The 21784-nt window shown below is 41.3% G+C and overlaps 1 pseudogene; it reads right to left on the bottom strand.

Moving 5' to 3' along the window:
• Positions 1-14798: 14798 nt before the first annotated feature.
• LOC145398846 (5.8S ribosomal RNA) lies at positions 14799-14954 on the bottom strand (annotated as a pseudogene).
• Positions 14955-21784: the final 6830 nt, after the last annotated feature.

Raw genomic sequence — 21784 nt, 5'->3', positions numbered from 1 at the left:
GTAAAGGATGCTTAGCGAAATTACGTAACGACTATGGTTCTGCGATCTTTCCTCGGCACTGCCTCATGACTAGCATCATACTTTAATGTTAATCTATGGTTGCAACTCAACAATTAAGGTAGGAAAAGAGGAATTTTAGGCCAAGTTAAAGTAAAAAGAGTATAGTTGTTATTCCTGTTGCTCTTGCAGTCCCATGCTCATCCGGTGTGGATTCTTCAAACGAGCTTGCTATCGCCTCCCTTTCGTAGTATTTGTTTTTGTAAGAAGGTTAAGGAAAAAAGTGTGCAGAATGTTCTGAAGTCTCGAATTAATCCTATAAAAGGGCAAATCTTAGTTACTAGAGGAACAATTGCCGTAGGTTGTAATTGTTACCTCAGGAAGCACACGGAAAGGAACAGTCTTGTCATATCTCTAATTCTTCCTAGAAAAAGAAATGAAAGTTACGACAACAGATCGATCGTGAATATGCTCGAGTATCTAAGCTCTGGACCCTTAGTTTAACTAAGTTTAAGTAAGTGTGGACTACAAGAAACCTTCCACTTTACTCTTGTTACTCTAACTTGGGCTATAACTGAAATCTCTCCATCTTGGATACTGACTTCTAACAATATAACACTTGAATATGATGCTAGTCACAAGAAAATGCCGTAGAACGAATTTAAAGGTGAAATATTGTTTTATTCTGCAACTGAGCTACGTAGAATACTCTGTAAAAGGACGGAATTCCTGACCAGGATAAGATAAAGGACAATAGACTCCATACATAAGAACTGGATTTTCGCAAGGCCTTCCTTCGTAGGGGGTTCAATCATTATGGAACCCCAAGAAAAAAACTGGAAGATCACAAACGGCATTTTGTTCAATTAAGTCGGCAGATGCTTATTTTCCCTATTGAGAGGGAAAGAGGGAGGGAGGAAGGGAGACAGGGAGGGCATTGGATATGAAAACCAAGTCCTAATTAACAAATATAATAAGTAACATTGAAATACTACTTTACCATTCTCTAAATTATTCGTTGAAGATGTCCAGTGAACAGGTCTGCAATATTAACTGTTCTGTTTGATTTATTTATTTATTTATTTTTTGCTGTGAGTGCATATATTTATTTTCGCCATGTCAGCAGAGAGGTGGTCTACAGTCCCAGTGGAAGCGGGTACGAATCCCGGCCGGGAGTGTGAACGGTTTAAAGGATTTAAATTTTGCTAAGCAGACTTTACTGATCTACCATAAGACTCGCTATAAAAAAATAAAAAAAACGCCAGTACCAATACACCAGTCCTGTGAGAGACAGCCCTACTGATGTATTCAGTATCGACGGTGGATACTTAGCGCCGAAGTGGTAACGTGGAAGTGTATGATACGTGGAAGGACTGCTAGGCCTCACGGAACGGGCTGTTATGTCTGTGCCTAGACTCGTGCACATACAAAAAGTATATACATACATACTTATTTTGTGATGAGGTAGAGTAGTAGGAGGAGTGGTACGGCATATGAGAGAGGGGTGTGTGAGTGGCAGACGACGGAGTGACAGAGGCGATTCATTTGTTACCATCCTTCTCCGGGATTTCAGTGTGCTGACATCCATGGACAGACTGCTCGAGTTCCTGGTCAGTATTTACGTTCTGCACAGTTTTTGTTTTTTTCTTCTTTTTTTTTTCACCAGCTTGTTTTTATCCTGTGAATGGTTGATTTAATGTTGAAGGTTGCTGAAAACGTATATTATTTTTGTCAGATATTAAGATAGTCTCTTCTAACCAAACCAGTGGGATTATAGTATATTCATATGGCACTGCTTCGCCTTGCACAACAAATGTCACCTGTCTCTCACCAAAAACACTTCGTCCCTTTATCTTATGCAGGGACTGATAAGGTCTGATTAATATCTAAAAACGCGTTTCCGACAATCTGCGGCATCAAATCATCCCACACAACATAAAAACAAGGGGATGATGAGGAGGAAACCCGCCGAAGAGGTGCCCTAAAAGTAAATATTGCCCGAATTAATTTTTAATTGGGTTGCCATACCTGAACAGTCAAAATGCGAGACGCCTCCTTTGGAAGCCATGCTCCCCCCCTCACAACACAAACTTTGGGCTTTTGGCATTATGATATATATATATATATATATATATATATATATATATATATATATATATATATATATATATATATATATATATATATATATACTGTATACATTCTTTAGACACATCAGTGCTACTGTACTGCATCCATCCATCCATGATCCATCATCCTGACATTTAAGATGATACTGACCAGCCTCACTCATCCCAGAGTGGCATTACGTGAGCAGCAAACCCCAACCATCCCTTGGATTTTAACCTGCACAGGCTCAATCCGATTGGAGCGCCTTCTTTAATCTTTTTAAAATATATTAGAAAACAGGCAAAGTACAGAACTGACAAGATTATGACTAAAATCCAACAACGCCTTAGATGCAGGGTAAGATCATACTATAAGAATAACAAATGCTACAGTGTAAAAACGAAAACTTATCCAATAATTTTGTGCAATTACCATTTACTTTATGGCTATAAAAGCATTATATATATATATATATATATATATATATATATATATATATATATAGAGATATATATAAACTCGTGGCTGAACAAGAGGAAAAGGCAGGACATTTTAGTTAGCTGCTAGCACTAAAGCAGCAATGTTGGCAACACTTACCAGCTGACGAAAGCAACGAAAGTCTCTCTCTCTCTCTCTCTCTCTCTCTCTCTCTCTCTCTCTCTCTCTCTCTCTCGTCATTACGGAGTTTAATAGTACATTATTTTCTTCGAGAAAAAGTGATGGAAGCTGAAATTCAGAACTTATGGAGAATTTTTAAAATTCCCCCCGGACGAAGATTTTCACACCTAAATGCGCGACATGTACGGGAAAATCCGGACGTATGGCAACCCTATTTTTATGTACATTGGCCTAAAACTGTCATCTCTCCATCTCCAGTGCCTAGGTGCAACAATAAATTATAGCTGTATTATGATTCTGGTCAGGAAAAACTGCAAGGTAAAGAATGTATTAAACCTGCCTCTCTCTGCTACTAAACTGTGTAATGAAAGCTGAAGAAAGGACGACTATCTGAACAGAGATAAGGTAAAAGAAGTACTGAAGTGTTAATATCTATAATTTCACTGTTGACTGTAAATAAAATAGTGTGGTCCTTACTTTAAAAAATGTCATTTCTGGGACGTAAGCAATGAGAAATATTTTGATATTAGGATCGTCAATGACATCTCTGAGGGTCTGGTAGGGATGACTGATGTATCTGACAGCCAGGAGGGACATGAGGTTACCAACGTAGCTTTGTGTTAACACCAATATCATCAGCATCCACACCCCTTGCACCACAGATTCCCACCACCACCACCCAGACGGCGTAGACACATCTGTTTAAAACAAAAGCGATTTTTTTAATGACGCGTAAAGGAGGCATATATATATATATATATATATATATATATATATATATATATATATATATATATATATCTATATATATATGGGGGTAGGGTTTTTTTTTCAAGAATACTTCCCCAGTATCCCTGCTTGTCGTAAAAAGCGACTAAAAGAGTTGGCGGAGGGTTAGTGCCCCTCCCCGGAAAACAACTAACTAAAAAAACAAACAAGAAGCCTCGGACAAGGACTGACCTAACGATGACTACCCAGGACCGGACAAAGGACTTGGTAATGACTACATGGAATGTAAGAGGAGCGAATAATGAGGTGAAAGAGAGAGAGATTGTCCAGGTGTTTGAAGGTACGAAAGTGGATGTATGTGGAATAACTGAAACAAAATGGAGAGGAGAAAGTGTGAGAGAATGGGAGTATGGATGGGGTATATGTGCAGGAGTAGGTGAGAATAAGAGGGCAAAGGAAGGAGTATGTATAGTTGTGAGTAAAAGATGGAAGAAGAGCATAAGACAGTATGGATCAGTTGGGTCAAGGATTGTGTAGGTAAAGTTGAAAGTTGGAATACAAATGTGGGCGATTGTGTGTGTGTGTATGTGCCAATGCAAGATCGTGTTAGCAGAGTGAGAGAAGATTTCTGGACAAATGTGGAATTGTCATGGAAAAGTTTGGAAGGAATGAGGGAGTGTTTTTGATCGGTGATATGAATGGTAAAGTAGGGAATATGAAGGTGGAAGGAATAGTTGGTGAGTGGGGTGTGCCTGCTGAGATAGATGAGAATGGCAGTGCGTTAGTGGACATTTGTGCTGGGAGGGTGTTGGTGATAGCCAATACCCTTCTCAGGCATAAAATGATCCACAGGTATACTTGGGAAGTGATGAGAAGGGTGGGGGTGAACTGAATGAAAGGAAGGCAATGACTGATTATGTGTGTGTGGATGAAAGGTTGCGAAGATGTGTAATGGATGCAAGAGCGTATAGAGGTTGGGGGAGTGGACTTTCTGACCACTACTTGGTGGTGGCCAGAATTAGGATCCAAGTAAGATGGAGGAATAGAAAAAGGGAAAGACGAGAGGAAGGAGTAGTTGCAAGGAGAGTGGAAAGTTTACAAGAGGACGAGAAAAAGGCAGAGTATAAGAGAAAAGTGGAGGAACGATTGGGCAAATATGAATTGGAGCAGATGGGGGATGTGGAAGGTGTGTGCAGGATATTTACAGAAGAAATATGTGCAGCATGTGATGTGGTGTGTGGGAGGAACAGAAGACGGAGGGGGGTGCAAGGAAGATCGTGGTGGACTGAAGAGGTGAGACAGGCTGTGGCACAAAAGAAGAAAACATGCAATGAATGGATGAGAAATAGGGGCGTGGAAGAAGTTGAGAGGCGGAAGTGAGAGTTATATGCAGAAAGAAAGAGAGAGGTGAAAAGATTAGTAAGAGAGAGTAAGAAGAGAGTGGATGAGGAATTTGGAAGGAATTTGAGTGTAAAGTGGAGGGACTGTAAGAAAATGTTCTGGAAAGAGGTGAAGAGAGTAAGACAGGGTGGAAGTGAGGCTAGCAGGGGTGTGAAAGATAAAAATAGTAGATTACTAGTGGACAAGGGAGAAAAAGTGAGCAGATGGAGAGAACACTTTAAGGAATTGTTGAACATACAGGATGGAAGTAATGTGAGTATAAGGAATGGCTGGGAGAAGGAGGGAGGTGAGAAGACAGGAAGAAATCAGTAGGATAGAAGTTGTGGAAGCAATGAAGAAAGCTAAATTGGGGAAAACCCCAGGAATTGATGGAGTGTGTGGTGAAATGCTGGAGCATGGGGGAGAGATAGTAGTAGAATGGATGTGGAAGATGTGCAGATTGGCCTGGGAGGAAGGTAGAATCCCGGAGGATTGGAAGTCAGGTATAATTATTCCCTTGTACAAAGGAAAAGGGGAAAAAGAAGTGTGTGGTAATCATAGGGGCATTTGTGTTCTTAGTATAATAGGAAAAGTGTATGGTAGGATACTTATTGACAGAGTTCGAGAAAGAACAGAGGAATTAGTTGGAGATTAACAGGGAGTCATTAGGAAGGGAAGAGGTTGTGTAGATCAGATTTTCATTCTTAGATCTCTAGTGGAAAAGTTTCTAGAGAAGGGAAAGAAGTTCTATGCAGCTTTCGTGGATTTGGAGAAAGCATATGACAGGGTGGATAGACAAGGATTGTGGAAAGTATTAAGAATATATGGAGTAGATGGGAAGTTGTTGAATGCTGTGAAGAGTATGTATAATGGTGCTAAGGCTGCAGTGTGTGTGGATGGTGAACTAAGTGAATTTTTCTCTTTGAAGGTTGGGTTGAAACAGGGATGTGTCATGTCTCCATGGTTGTTTAATCTGTCCATGGATGGGGTAATGGGAGTGGCCTTGGTGAGAGAGGATAGTGTTTGGAAACTCCCTGTACTGTTGTTTGCAGATGATACTGTGTTGTTGAGTGAAGACGAAGGGGAGTTGCAAGACTTGGTGGATGAGCTTGGGAGACTGTGTAAGAAACGGAATCTAAAGGTGAATGTAGGGAAGAGTAAAGTGATGGTCTTTGAGAGAGGTGAAGTCAGTGAATGTACAGCGAAGTTGGATGGTGAGGAACTGGAAAATGTGAGTACGTTTAAGTACTTGGGTAGTGTGATGAGTAACGATGGAGGTTTGGAGGTTGAAGTGCTTGAAAGGGTACAGGAGGGAAGAAAGGTTGCTGGTTCTCTGAAAGCAGTGATAAGAAACAGGGAAGTGAGCATGGAAGTGAAAAAGTTACTACATGACAGTATTGTGATACCAACTCTAACGTATGGAAGTGAAGCTTGGACGTTGTTGGAAGAACAGAAGTCAAGAGTGAGAGCAGTGGAAATGAGTTATTTAAGAGGAGCCTGTGGAGTCACATGGAGAGACAGCCGGACGAATGAGGATATAAGGAGCGTTGTGGTGTGGATGTGGATGTGATAGGAAGCGTTATGAGGAACACACTGAGGTGGTTTGGCCATGTGGAAAGGATGGAGGGTGAGAGACTGACGAAGAGAGTGTATGTGAGTGAGATGGAGGGGGGAAGAGGGAGGGGGAGGCCGAGGATGAGATGGAGGGAGGGGGTGGAGAGGTATATGAGAGAGGGGTGTGAGTTGGGAGCAGGGCAGTGAAATGGCGAGGGACAGGGCGACTTGGAGGCGATTTGTTTGTGGCCACCCCAAACGGGATTGAGGGGTCTGGCAAGATATATATATATATATATATATATATATATATATATATATATATATATATATATATATATATATATATATATATATATATATATTTAAAGGGGGTGGCAAGTTTCAATTGGGACATTCATGTTACCTTCTTGGAGGAGGATGCGAATACAGTTGAATATGTTAGCCTCTTGTCTGGGAGGGTGGTTAGTGCGTGGGGGAAGGCAAGAAGGAAGGAGTAGCATAGCAGTTATTACAGCCAGCAGTGCCACCCCCACAGCCATCCATACTACAGGTGACAGAGGCAGCAGAAAGCCCCACGGGTCCACCTCAGGGCGACCACGGGCAGCAAAAATTTTATGCTGCGTAGTAAACACACCAGGGCTGCAGTGCAAATCCTCTTTCCTGCCGTCTATGATGGTATGTGGCCCACCACTGATATCAGCCTCCTGAAAGAGAAGAGTTATTGAAGAAAAGTGCAGTTAGCTGAACATACAGGCTGGTCCATATATAATGTTCCACTTCCGCTCAGCGGGATGATATCTCGTGTGTTTTGGGGATGGCCTAGTGAGCGTTATTAGTATCTACCCTGTATCATTTATTAATTTCTTACTCCTCCTTCCACAACCACGCTTACACTAGCCTACTGAGTCTTTCTCGCAACATATAAATATTGCCTCGTGAGTTTAGTGAAGCACAGTTTACTGGTCCCCTTTAATTTCATTGAAATATTCATTTTCTTTAATAAAACGGCCGGGTGAAAACAAAGATAAAGTTAAAAATATGATCATTAGTAATTACTGTGTTTATCAGGAATTGAAACAAAAAATACACAGTATTATTTTGTGTATAGTGTTCTGTCTAAGCCTTGACATTTTTGCGTGTTCTGCTGAATGATATAGAAAACTCTTGTTAATTTAGTAAGTGTACCTGTGAATTAAAAAAACTGAATATGGGGTTAAAGTGATAGTGAAAACAGTCTCTTTCATTACGTCTATTCTATTTATCTATAGCCCGATGCCCTAATCCCACAAAGGGTGGCCGCAGACACAACGCCTCGAAGTCGCTCTGTCACCCAGCATTTGTCTGCCCTCCCTCCAGCTCACTTCCCCCTCCCTCATATACCTTTCAACTCCATCCCTCCACCTCGTCCTCGGTCTCCCCTTCCCTCTCTCTCCCTCCGCTTCAACTGCATACACCCTCTTAGTCTTTCATTCTCCATTCTCTGCACATGTCCAAACCACCTCAGTGTATTTCCCTTTCATTATGTGCAATGCCTAAAAAATGTATCTTCACTTGGAGGTTAATAGTTGTGAAATCCTCAGTAATAATTATACACAAGTATTAAATATAGCACTGATGTGTCACAACTGTAGAAAACGCCTATGATCACATGGCAACTGGGATCTTCAGGGCTACTAACATGTGTCACAAGGCCCCAGTCGTGTTTCATATCACATTGTTAGTTTTTCAGTTTGTTTACCACAAAGTTGTTCCGATACCTTTTTTTTTTTTTTACACACTGTACACTTGGCAACAAAAGTCCTGTCACTTCACGTACTTCCCTCCTCATGGACTTTAAAATTCAGTCAGGTGATTCTACAGCAACTGACACTGATTACTTTATTTGGCCAAAGATCAGTGTCATCTGTGTCATTTGCTTCAGATTCAAGAGACTAATATTCAAAGAACATAAGCAGAAAAGCAGGAGATGACACGCTTTAGTTGATGGTACTCTGTTGTAAGTACATCAAGGAAACAATTAGCTCAATGTGACCTCATTATACCCAATGTCCATGCATAGTTGTTGGGAGAGTTACACGGACTCCCTTAGGTACGTGTCAGTCCTTGAACAACCTGTCAGAAAAAACAATCAAACAAGAAAGAACACGAAGAGAATGCCATACACACGACCAACAGCTGGTCTATGGGCTAATAATATTAATTTGCCCTGTGATCTTAACCTCCGACTAATTACTCTCAGAATCAATAACTTCATGCATGCCTAAGCCTTAACCCTTCTAATAACTTTGGTTCATATCAGAGCAAGATTGAGCTGACTTTGCCCAGTGACCTTGACGTGACCTTGACCCTGACTGTTTTCAAAATAGATCTCTTTGTCCGTGTGTTAACCTCGTCCCTCCACAACGTTTTACGCAAATCAGATGAAAACTGTAAGTTGACTTTGCCATGTGATCCTGATCTTAAACCTATTAATCTAAAGAAAAAAAAATCCCTTGGGTGACTGACAACTCATCCACCAATATTGATCCAAAACAGATAAAAATTGCTTTGGTTACTTTGTTCACACACACACACACACACACACACACACACACACACACACACACACACACACACACACACACACAAGGAAGCAAAGCAAGCAAGCAGTCTGATAGATCAGAGCAGTGATATTGAGGAGAAGATACCCCAGGTGAATGAAACAAAGCAAAGCTACAAAAATGATGTGGAACCTATGTATGCTGAATTGGTGAAAGTAAAGAAAGACTTAGAAACAAGAGTTGAAGAAAAAAACATTAAAAAGTGAAAAAAATAATCCAACAAAATCCATAATTGGTCAAATATTCAGCAGATATCAACAAATTTATAGTAATCACTGGTTTAGATGAGGAAGAAATAAAAAACAAGTTTTCGAAACAAAAAGGAGATGGCAAATATAATGAGCATATTGAAGGAAGTATCATAGGAAATCTGTAATGAAGACACAGAGGAACACAAAAGGCTAGGGTAATATGAGAGAATAAGTCAAAGCCCTTGAAATTAACCTTTCAGAGTGTAAACACTGTGGAGGAATACTAAAAATGTAAACACACTTATGGAAAAAGAAGAATTCAAAATGTATGGATAAAAAGATGCATAATTCAAGAGGAACTGGGACTGGAAGAGAAGAATAAATTTTTTTACAAAGTAATTGGACTGCAGGTACGAAAGTGGTACATAACCAGATGGGAATAAAAAGGAGGAAGGTAGTAGACCCAAATCATGACAAGTATGTTAACAAGATTAAGTTGATGTACTCAAATGTAGATGGAATGGTATCTAAATTATTAGAGATGAATGATGATATCAAAGAAAAGGAACCAAATATTATTTGCCACACTGACAAAATTAACACCAAGGATATCAAACGATACCATAAATCTAGAGGAATACAATATATGGAGAAGAGATTGCAACTTAAGAAAAGGAAGAGGAAATATAATATTAACAAAGAAAGATCTACAAGTCAAAGAAATTGAACTAGATATACCCTCACAAGTAGAACTGACTGCAGTAGAGATTAATAAATCTGAAGGGAATGTAACTGTGGCAAATTTATACATGCCACCGAGATCAAACACTTGGGCAAGAGGCAAATATGAAGACCTGGGAGCGAGTACAAATCAGAGTTTATGAGCATTACTACATAGAATAGAAGAGAAATCTGAAAGAATTATATTAACCGGAGATTACACTACAAATATAAATTGGATTACTCTAGATATATAAAGTCAGAAAAGCTGTTGGGACCAAAAGCTCCTGGATCTTGTGCAGTTTTTCCTAACACAACAAGTAAAGGAAAACACCAGAAAATGAGGACTTGATGTACCATCAGTACTAGATCTTATAATTACAAAGCAAGAAAATGATATTGACAATATAATGTACCCATGCACGTAGCCACTGGGGGGGCAGGGGGGCAGTTTGCCCCCCCTGGGAAAATTTTGGGGAAATGCTGAGAGGGATATTTGGCATAGTTCTTGCATGACAATACAATTTTCCTAATATTATCACCTGTATATTAAACAATAGTATCTACTTCCAAAAATGTTTATCTGGCATCAATAATTTCCTTTGAAATTGAAAGCTAGACTAAATATTATAAAACCCTTGAGAAAAAATGACCGGTTATAACTTAACAACTTCCCCTATCACCTTAGATTATGTGGTTAATATTAGAGCTCTAATGATGTTTTGCACTTGAATCCTGATGAGGTGTAAAAATGGCCTTGCTATCCCCTCAGCCACATCCTATCGCCCTGCAACGATAACCTCTCACCCTGTAGCCAGTTGCAAACAAACACTGCACAGTTATTGTTACAAACAACTGAAACTAGTAGAATCTTTGGAGACTGCATGAATCCATTCTGATCACCTCAGACAACATTTTAGAAGGTACGCAGATATAAATGTGTGTGCCAGGGGCCTCGTTAGGGTGGGGGACAGGGGGACGTGTCTTCCCCATTTTTTGGAGCCTGGGAGACAGAGTATCTTTTGTCTCCCCCCACTTTTCTAGGTGAATATTTTCAGAATGAATAAGTTTACGCCGTTTTTCTTTTTTTCCTTAATAGAAAATTCCATTCTATACAATACAGTACAGTTCAGGTGATATGAAAATCATTCCCTGCTGAGCGGGGCAGTTCTATTGGTCACCTGAGTCAAGGATTAAGAGAGGTTAATCCCACCAGATGTATTTACTTAGGTCAGTCTTGACATATGCACCACCTCTGATGCCTGAGCCAGTGAGAATCAAACTAAAAGAATAAGTAGTGGAAAACAGAATTTCTATTGGCTGCCACCACAGCAGTAGTACAAAACAGAATACCAGACTGGGGGTGGGTGCAGCAGCGAATTTTAATTTACACATATGTGCTAAGTAGAGAGACAGACAAAGAGACAGAGACCGGGACGTGGAGAATACAAAACCGCAAAGAAAATAGAAAAGAGTGATAGTATCACGGATGTGGGACAGTGTGTGTGTTCGGGACACTCACTCCAGTGTGGTGACATATATTTTGGGGAAATATTCGAAGTGTTTGTCCCCCCAGGCAAAAATTATGGATGCCCACTGAATGTACCACCCTCCATGCGGCAAAAGCAACTATGCAATATTAAACTGCAACTTCAGGATTGCATATGACATAGGTAACAGTAATGGAAGGTACATAAAGAGCCTAAACTACTAAAAGGGGAACTGTCATGACCTAAAGAAATACTTCTTAGAAAAAGATTGGGAAAAAGAGCTTAGAGGACAAGATTTAAATGTTTTATATAGAAAATTCTGTGAACTTTATGAAATAGGAATCCGAAATTACATCACACACTACAAAGAAGCGGAAATGAAAATAAAAAAATGGTTTAATAAAGAATATAATAACTCAAAAAAAAAAAAGAGATGTGTTGTGGAATAGATTCGGAAGACACAATAGTGAGAGGGCATATAATAACTAAACAGGCAAGAAACTATTATACAAGAATAAGGAGAGAAGCCCAGACACAGTTTGAGGAAGACATTATAAATAGAAGTAGTGATCAACCGAAGCTATTTTACAGCTACATCCGAAGCAAAACCAAATTAAGAGATAAAATACAATTCAATACGGACGAGGGGATCATCTATACACAAGATACAGATATTTGTGAAGCACTAAATAAAAATTTCCAATCAGTTTCTACAGAAGAAAATAATTTTGACAGGGATGATATGGAACATGCATGCCTACACATATTACCAGATATACAAAAATAAGAAAAAGAAATACAGGAGGAGTTCAGTAAATTAGACAGAGGAAAAGCAAATGGCCCTGACGAAATTTCATGTTGGGTGTTACATGAGTGTGCAAAGGAGATAAGTAGACCAATATCTTTAATATTCAAGGAATCCTTGGGTGAAGGTAAACTACCAGATATCTGGAAGAAAGCAAACACTGTTACCTTATTCAAGAAAGGTAATAGACAAAATCCACTCAATTACCGACCAGTATCACTAACCAGTGTTGTAAGTAAAATGCTGAAAATGATAAGTTTGGGTAAACCATCTAGAAGAACATAATATGATAACAGAAAGGCAGTTGGGTTTCAGAAAGGGAAAATCATGTGTTACTAATCTATTAAGCTACTATGAGAGAGTTGTAGAAACATTACAGAAAAGAGAAGGGTGCATGGACAGTACCGTATCTATCTACTATATGTTTCAAGAAAGCATTTGACAGAGTAATGCACCAGACTTTTGTGGAAACTATACCATCAAGGAGGAATCCAAGGCAAACTGTATTGTTGGATGCAAGACTTTCTCAGAAAAAAGGAAACAAGAACAGTACTAAGGGGAAATTACTCATAATGGAAGGAAGTGACTAGCTGAGTTCCACAGGACTCAGTGCTGGCACCAATTATTTTTTTTAGTGTATATAAATGACATAGATAGTAACATTGGAAATGAAAGCTATCTAAATATGTTTGCTGATGATGCAAAAATACAAAGGAAATTAACCCGTCGCATCCTGGCAGATTTTTCACCAATGATTCCCCCCAATCCCGGCAGATTTTCAACGTTTTTTTTTTTTTTTTTTTTTCCAAAACCTCAGCTTTTTTATGAGAAACATCGAAAATTCAGAGAGAAAGTGCTCCGCTGAGTTTAGAAATACCAGTACAGGTAACAGTACCCTCACCTTGGTACCGTGTTCTCTCAGGTCAGGCTCCAGAGAGGACGTTTTCTTGGTAGGGGTAATTATTCCAAACCAAATATTTATGTATTTGGTACGAATTTATATGTAGTACAAGAGTATATTAGTTTTCTCACAGTAATATAGACGATATAAGCATTGTTCACTCACCAAACACATCAACAAATGGCATCTTCCTTTACGATGTTACTACCTCATCACTTCTGCTTGTTTCTTCCTCTGGCGTGTTTCTTCCTTTGTCCTCCACCTCGGGAATCACTTTCGCCTTGAATTTCGTCATTGGAGAGACAGTGATGTGACATGTCTTTACTGGCCATGTCACTGGTAACAGGTGAGTTGCCTAGAAAATGGCGTGCAGGGGGGAATGGGGGTCCGGTGGAAACAGGCATTATCCCCGCCTGGTGTCGGGTAGAGGAAGGTCTGCCACATATGCCTACCAAAAATCACCCGTGAAACTTGAAAAATGTGCAAATGACGGACCTCGCAATTGGAAAACATACGGATACATTGTCGGGTGTCACTGTGACAAAATGTGGCAACGTATCCATAAGTCATCAGGATGCCTCGGGTTAATAATACACTCTAGTAAAGAGCTACAAGAGGAATTAAAATAAACTTCATGAATGGAGTAATAAATGGCAAGTGGAATTCAATGTGGACAAGTGTCATGTGATCATGTTTGGTAAAAGTGGAAAAAGACCAGAGTGGGATTATAAGCTAGGAAGTAAAACCTTACACATATCAGAAAGAGAAAAGGACCTAGGTGTGATTATCAGTAACTGACTATCTCCGGCTGACCACATCAGTGAGAAGGTACATGAATGAAGTAATACATGGCAAATGGAATTCAGTGTGGACAAGTGTCATGTAATCAAGTTTGGTAAAAGTAGAAAAAGACCAGATTGGGATTATAAGTTAGGAAGTAAAACCTTACACATATTAGAAAGAGAGAAGATTATCAATAACAGACCATCTCCAGCTGACCACATCAGTGGCCAGTATTCACATACATAAGTGAAGACATGCTGAGAAAGATAATAACATCATCCATCAGATCAATCCTGGAGTATGCATCAGTAGTCTGGAATCCTTATCTAAGAAACACATAGATAAGATTGAAAAAAGTTCAAAGGGCCACTACAAGATGGGTACCAAGCTTAAGAGATCTAAGCTACAAAGAAAGATTTTAAAAACTGAATCTGCCAACACTACAGGAGAGAAGGAAAAGAGGAGACATGATTCATTCATTCATTCATTGCCAGACACCATGTATCCCAAAGGGGGTGGACAAGGCTTAGAGTTAAATGTTTTACAGGGAGGGGCACTAATCCTCCACCAACCCCACTTGACACGTAGGGAGCATGTATGGTTTCGATATATGGATACCACCCAGCATTGTACATAGTTTCATGGATTAGAGGAAGGACAAACAGGAGTATCCTGTTGTCACCGGCGGTTGAGTATGAAATTCCACTTATTCCTCTGCCATGAACTGTGAGTTATCTGTTTTACAGGGAGGGGTACAAATCCTCCACCAACCCATTTGACACGTAGGGAGCACGTATGGTTTGGATATATGAGTATCACCCAGCATTGTCTGTTATTGCTTAACCTTGTGCAAGTCGACGTCTCGCGGCTGGATAGTCCATTGCCAGTTCTCACCAGCGTATTGTTAGAGGCCTTGTATGACCCTCGTCCAGGAGTGGCGGCTACCCTATGGGGCAAGCCACCGCAATGTGCGTTCCACTTGTCAATGTATATGAAAATGCGTATCACATACCAACTCGCAGTTCGCTGCGGTCTTCATCAACCCATGAGCCAAGTGATCCCCCGTTAAGAGTTGTGTCACAGTTTGGGAGAAGAAGCGATCTCGGACTTGCCAGGTCCATGTCGCACAATTCTTAGGTTTTCAGACAGAGCCAGTTAGGTGTCAGTCACAGCTGACATTGGTAAAAGTAGTTTTGGATTGCCTGCGGGATGCACCCGACCAGGCTTTTCCTCTCTCGTCACTAGGAATAGGGACAGACACCACAAGACGTATCAACCAACGCCACCCTGACACAGACAGAGGGCTGGTACTACAATCCCAGACAGATCATTTTTTCATACTAAACAGTCTAGACCAACATACCCATATCCCACACCAAGCCCTCTTCCTCCCATCATCTCTAGACATCACCTTCTGCTCCCCAAACCTTGCTCCCACTACATCATGGAGAGTGGTCAAAACCCTAGGTTCTGATCACCTATCAATCATCATCACTACCAAAACCAGAATCACCCCAGCTGGCCAAAACCACACATACACTAATTATAAGAGAGCCAACTGGGAGGCCTTTGTAACTGAAACAGAACAACATTTCGAAACACTAAACAGTACACCCATCACAAACATCAACACCGCTGTGTACACTTTCAATACAATCATACAAAACGCAGACAAAAGACACATCCCTAGAGGCAACGGAAAGAGACACAACCCCAACTTCACACCAGAAATTCAAGGCCTCATCAGACAACGGGACACACTGCGACACTCCCCAACACCTTATACACAAGACACCATACAACAAATACAAGAACTCAACACTCAGATAAACAGTAAAATATCAGAACAGCAAACACTAAACTGGAAAAATTACCTCCAAACACTTGACCACAAAACAAACATCAGCCGACTCTACAAAACACTAAACAGGATCACACTTTCCAACAGCAACACCACACAATCACACGCTGCCATCACAACAACAGACACCATACCCTCAAACAAACAACAAGCAAACACTCTCATCAATCACTTTTCACAAGTCAGCCATCTAACCCCCCATCCCGAAGACCGACGTATCATCAGACGTAAGAGACAGTTCCCCACAGACCCAGACTACGCACCTTTCACTTACAACCAGACAAAGCACATCATTAACAACCTCAAGCACTCATCTGCCTGTCGACCAGACAACATAAGCAACATTCACCTTAAACACCTAGGACCACAAGGCATACAAGCACTCACCAACATATCAAACTACAGCTACTCACACAACATAATGCCCAACATCTGGAAGCATGGCAGTATTATCACAATTCCTAAACCCAACAAAAACCCCACGTTACCCTCCTCACATCGCCCCATCACACTCCTCTGCACCCCCTCTAAAGTCACTGAACGACTAATACTACAACTAGTCACACCTCACATTCCCCTAGCCCAGTCACAACATGGCTTTAGGCCACTACACTCCACAAACACCCTTCTCACAGACCTTACACAGAGAGTTTTCGATGGCATGAATTCAGGTAGGCCACCACACAGAACACTCTAATCACACTAGACATTAGCAAAGCTTTTGATGCCATCCCCCGCCACAAACTCACAAACAAAATACTCAACACAAACATGCACAATAACACAAAAAGATGGCTGGCTAACTACTTAGCAGGCATATGTGCACAAGTAACATTTGCTGGTCAGTCTTCTAACATCAGAAACTTCACAAACGGCGTCCCCCATGAATCTGTTTTGTCCCCAACACTCTTTAATCTATGCATGCACGACGTACCCACACACCACAGATACACATAGCTTCCTATGCAGATGATATAATACATGTACGCACTAAAACGCAAACACAGCTGCACACATCATTCAACCTTACCTTAACACACTATACGAATGGTTCACCACAAACAGGCTCAAAATGGCCCCAGCCAAATCTACAGTGACTCTTCTCACAAACTGGACAGCAGAACACAGTCACATCCGACACCTCACCATAAACAACACTCCCCTACCACACACACACACACACACACACACACACACACACACACACACACACACAATCCTTGGTGTAACATACAATACATCAATGTCATTTAAACAACATATCACAAATATTAAAAATAAAATAACACCAAGACTCAATGCTTTGAGGTCACTTGCCCATACAACATTCGGACACAACAAAGCCACAGTATACAAACAATACATACGTTCAGTGATGAATTATGCAAGCCCTGCCTGGGCTTCTAACCTGACCAAAACACACTACAACACTCTACAGACCATACAGAACAAGGCCCTAAAAATAATCACAGGCTACACAGCTATTACACCCACAGGCCACCTACATCAAGAAACCAAAGTCCTCAAAGTCAAGGATCACCTAGACATGAGAGGCACCCAGTTTCTTGCTGCAGCCTCCACAAACCCACAACACCCACTACAGTACATGGCAGCACATACACCCACACCCAGGAACATTAAAACCACACCCAGCACACGATACCATACACAAATACTGTCATCACTCCCCCCTCGCCCAACTCAGACCAGCTTCCAGAAGCATATCCACACTCAGATCACTCGCCGCTCCATTCAGTCACCTAAAGACAACACACAGCTGCATGCACGGCCTCCTGACACCCATCCTTCTGAATCCTATTTTCCTCGTGAAGACAGGGTCCACCTGGCCAGGCTGAGATGTGGGCACCATCCAGCCCTCTTAAGTTACCAGAAGAGGCTGGATGACTCCGTCACTGATGCCTGTCCAGGATGCAACACAGCACCCCATACTATTAAGCACATTATGGAAAACTGCATTGCACACAATCACTTACGCCAACAACACAACATACACTCTTTGAGAGCTCTGTGGGAAAGCCCAGTCTTGGCCATGGCCTTCGTAAGGGACTCGGGGCTGTTCGGCCAGACTGCCTAGGGAACAACTACTACTACTACTACCAACGCCAACTTTCTCCAGCTCTTGCTGCCTCTGCTGGCTACTCGCCCAACCAACGGTGGGAGACGTAGAGAGAGAGAGAGAGAGCGCGCTGGCAAAGGGTTATGCTATATAAATGCATATCAGGGAAGGAGAGAATAGAAATAAACGAGTATATAACCTATGGGGAAGCATCAGCAAGAGGACATTGCAAAAAACTGCATAAAAAGAGGTGATAAAGACGTAAGGAAATTTAGTTTCCCAAATAGGGCAATTGATCAGTGGAATGCACTACCGAGTGAAATAGTGTGTGCCAAAACAGTTCATAAACTTAAGGATATGTATGATAACATTTGTTTTAATACACGGGACAGTACGAGCTTGACTCATTCCTGTAAAGATACAGTTAGGTAAGAACACACACACACGAATTGAACTTTGATTCTGCCCTGTGGGACTGCCCCTTAACTTATTATAATCGTTACTGAAACCCTTCGTTCTTGCCTGACCATTAACTATTCCACCAAATTTCGTTTAAATCATTTCAGTAACATTTGAGTTGACCTTGCCCTGTCACCTTGGCATTTGACCTTTTCCAGTGGCCTTGAACTTTGTTCTCAAAATCGAATCCTTTTATGTTTGCCTTATTGTCAATCCCATTACAATATATGACTGAAATCAGAAGAAAACTGTTTAATTTGGCCTTGTTCTATGACCTTGGCTTTTGACTCATTGTTCTAAAAACAATGGGTTGACTCTTTGTCTAACCCTCAACCCTTCCAGTAAATCTGGTTAAATTCAGATCAGATGTGTTTGAGTTATTTTACTAACAAATTCACACATGGGCCGGACTTTGACCTTGCCCAGCAACCTTGAGCTCTGACATCTGAGGGCTGATCGAGGAAAACGAAGTTATATCTCAACCAGGGAAGGGTTAACGTTAATGCAGTTACTAAAACGGTTCCCATCAAACTTAACAATACTGGATTCCTGGTTGTAGCTGAGACCAGGCAACTCAACTGTCACATGAGCAGGGAAGACTTTTATTTACTTTTTTTAACTCAGGTCTACCCCCTGGGGGTAGGGAGGTTTTTCAAGAGTACTCCCTCAGTATCCCTGCTTGTCGTAAAAGGCGACTAAAAGGGTTGGCGGAGGGTTAGTGCCCCTCCCCGGAAAACAACTAAAAAACAAACAAAAAGCCTCGGACAAGGACTGACCAAACGATGACGACCCAGGACCGGACAAAGGACTTAGTAATGGCTACGTGGAATGTAAGAGGAGCGAATAATGAGGTGAAAGAGAGATAGATTATCCAGGTGCTTGAGGGTGCAAAAATGGATGTATGTGGAATGACTGAAACAAAATGGAGAGGAGAAAGTGTGAGAGAATGGGAGTATGGATGGGGTATATGTGCAGGAGTAGGTGAGAATGAGAGGGCAAAGGAAGGAGTATGTATAGTTGTGAGTAAAAGATGGAAGAAGAGCATAAGACAGTATGGATCAGTTGGGTCAAGGATTGTGTCGGTAAAGTTGAAAATTGGAATACAAATGTGGGCAATTTTGTGTGTGTGTATGTGCCAACGCAAGATCGTGCAAGCAGAGCGAGATAAGAATTCTGGACAAATGTGGAAGTGTGCATGGAAAAGTTTGGAAGGAATGAGAGAGTGTTTTTGATCAGTAATATGAATGGTAAAGTAGGGACTGTGAAGGTGGATGGAATAGTTGGTGAGTAGGGTGTGCCTGCTGCAATAGATGAGAATGGCAATGCGTTAGTGGACATTTGTGCTGGGAGGGTGTTGGTGATAGCCAATACCCTCTTCAGGCATAAAATGATCCACAGGTATACATGGCGAGTGATGAGAAGGCTGGGTGGTGAACTGAATGAAAGGAAGGCAATGATTATGTGTGTGTGGATGGAAGGATGCGAAGATGTGTAATGGATGCAAGACCTTATAGAGTTTGGGGAAGTGGACTTTCTGACCACTACTTGGTGGTGGCCAGAATTAGGATCCAATTAAGATGGAGGAATAGAAGAAGGGAAAGACGAGAGGAAAGAGTAGTTGCAAGGAGAGTGGAAAGGTTACAAGAGGATGAGAAAAAGGCAGAGTATAAAGGAGAAGTGGAGGAACGATTGGGCAAATATCAATTGGAGCAGATGGGGGACGTGGAAGGTGTGTGCAAGATATTTACATAAGAAATATGTGCAACATGTGATGTGGTGTGTGGGAGGAACAGAAGACAGAGGGGGGTGCAAGGAACAGCGTGGTGGACTGAAGAGGTGAGACAGGCTGTGGCACAATAGAAGAAAGCATACAATGAATGGATGGGAAGTAGGGGCGTGGAAGAGGTTGAGAGGAGGAAGAGAGAGTTGTATGTAGAAAGAAAGAGAGAGGTGAAAAGATTAGTAAGAGAGAGTAAGAAGAAACTGGATGAGGAATTTGGAAGGAATTTGAGTGTAAAGTGTAGGGATTGTAAGAAGATGTTCTGGAAAGAGGTGAAGAGAGTAAGATAGGGTGGAAGTGAGGTTAGCAGGGGAGTGAAAGATAAAAATGGTAGATTACTAGTGTAGAAGGGAGAAAAAGTGAGCAGATGGAGAGAACACTTAATGGAATTGTTGAACATACAGGATGGAAATAATGCTAGTATAAGTGGCTGGGGAATGGCTGGGAGAAGGAGGGAGGTGAGAAGACAGGAAGAAATCAGTAGGATGGAAGTTGTGGAAGCAATGAAGACAGCTAAATTGGGGAAAGCCCCAGGAATTGATGGAGTGTGTGGTGAAATGCTGAAGCATGGGGGGGAGATAGTGGTAGAATGGATGTGGAAGATGTGCAGATTGGTCTGGGAGGAAGATAGAGTCCCGGAGGATTGGAAGTCAGGTATAATTATTCCCTTGTACAAATGAAAAGGGGAAAAAGAAGTGTATGGTAATCATAGGGGCATTTGTCTTCTCAGTGTAATAGGAAAAGTGTATGGTAGGATACTTATTGACTGAGTTAGAGAAAGAACAGAGGAATTAGTTGGAGAAGAACAGGGAGGCTCTAGGAAGGGAAGAGTTTGTGTAGATCAGATATTCATTCTTAGATCTTTAGTGGAAAAGTTTCTAGAGAAGGGAAAGAAGTTGTCTGCGGCTTTCATGGATTTGGAGAAAGCATATGACAGGGTGGATAGACAAGGATTGTGGAAAGTATTAAGAATATATGGAGTAGATGGAAAGTTGTTGAATGCTGTGAAGAGTATGTATGATAGTGCTAAGGCTGCAGTGCGTGTGGATGGTGAACTAAGTGAATTTTTCTCTTTGGAGGTTGGGTGGAAACAGGGATGTGTCATGTCTCCATGGTTGTTCAATCTGTTCATGGATGGGGTAATAAAAGAGGTACAAGGTAGGGTAGTGGATGTTGGAATGGCCCTGGTGAGAGAGGATAGTGTTTGGAAACTTCCTGTACTGTTGTTTGCAGATGATACTGTGTTGTTGAGTGAAGACGAAGGGGAGCTGCTAGGCTTGGTGGATGAGTTTGGGAGAGTGTGCAAGAAACGGAATCTAAAGGTGAATGTAGGGAAGAGTAAAGTGATGGTCTTTGAGAGAGGTGAAGTCAGTGAATGTACAGCGAGGTTGGATGGTGTGGAATTGGAAAATGTGAGTACGTTTAAGTACTTGGGTAGTGTGATGAGTAAGGATGGAGGTTTGGAGGGTGAAGTGCTTGAAAGGGTACAGCAGGGAAGAAAGGTTGCTGGTTCTTTGAAAGCAGTGATAAGAAACAGGGAAGTGAGCATGGAAGTGAAAAAGTTACTACATGACAGTATTGTGATACCAACTCTAACGTATGGAAGTGAAGCTTGGACATTGTTGGGAGGACACAAGTCAACAGTGAGAGCAGTGGAAATGAGTTATTTAAGAGCAGCCTGTGGAGTCACATGGAGAGATAGGCTGACGAATGAGGATATAAAGAAG

The sequence above is a fragment of the Coenobita brevimanus genome, chromosome 46 (genome assembly GCF_032717465.1).
Source record: "Coenobita brevimanus isolate Jiangsu-jjx chromosome 46, ASM3271746v2, whole genome shotgun sequence".
In the NCBI taxonomy this organism is placed as follows: Eukaryota; Metazoa; Arthropoda; class Malacostraca; order Decapoda; family Coenobitidae; genus Coenobita; species Coenobita brevimanus.
This window is presented reverse-complemented; position numbering and strand designations above follow the sequence as displayed.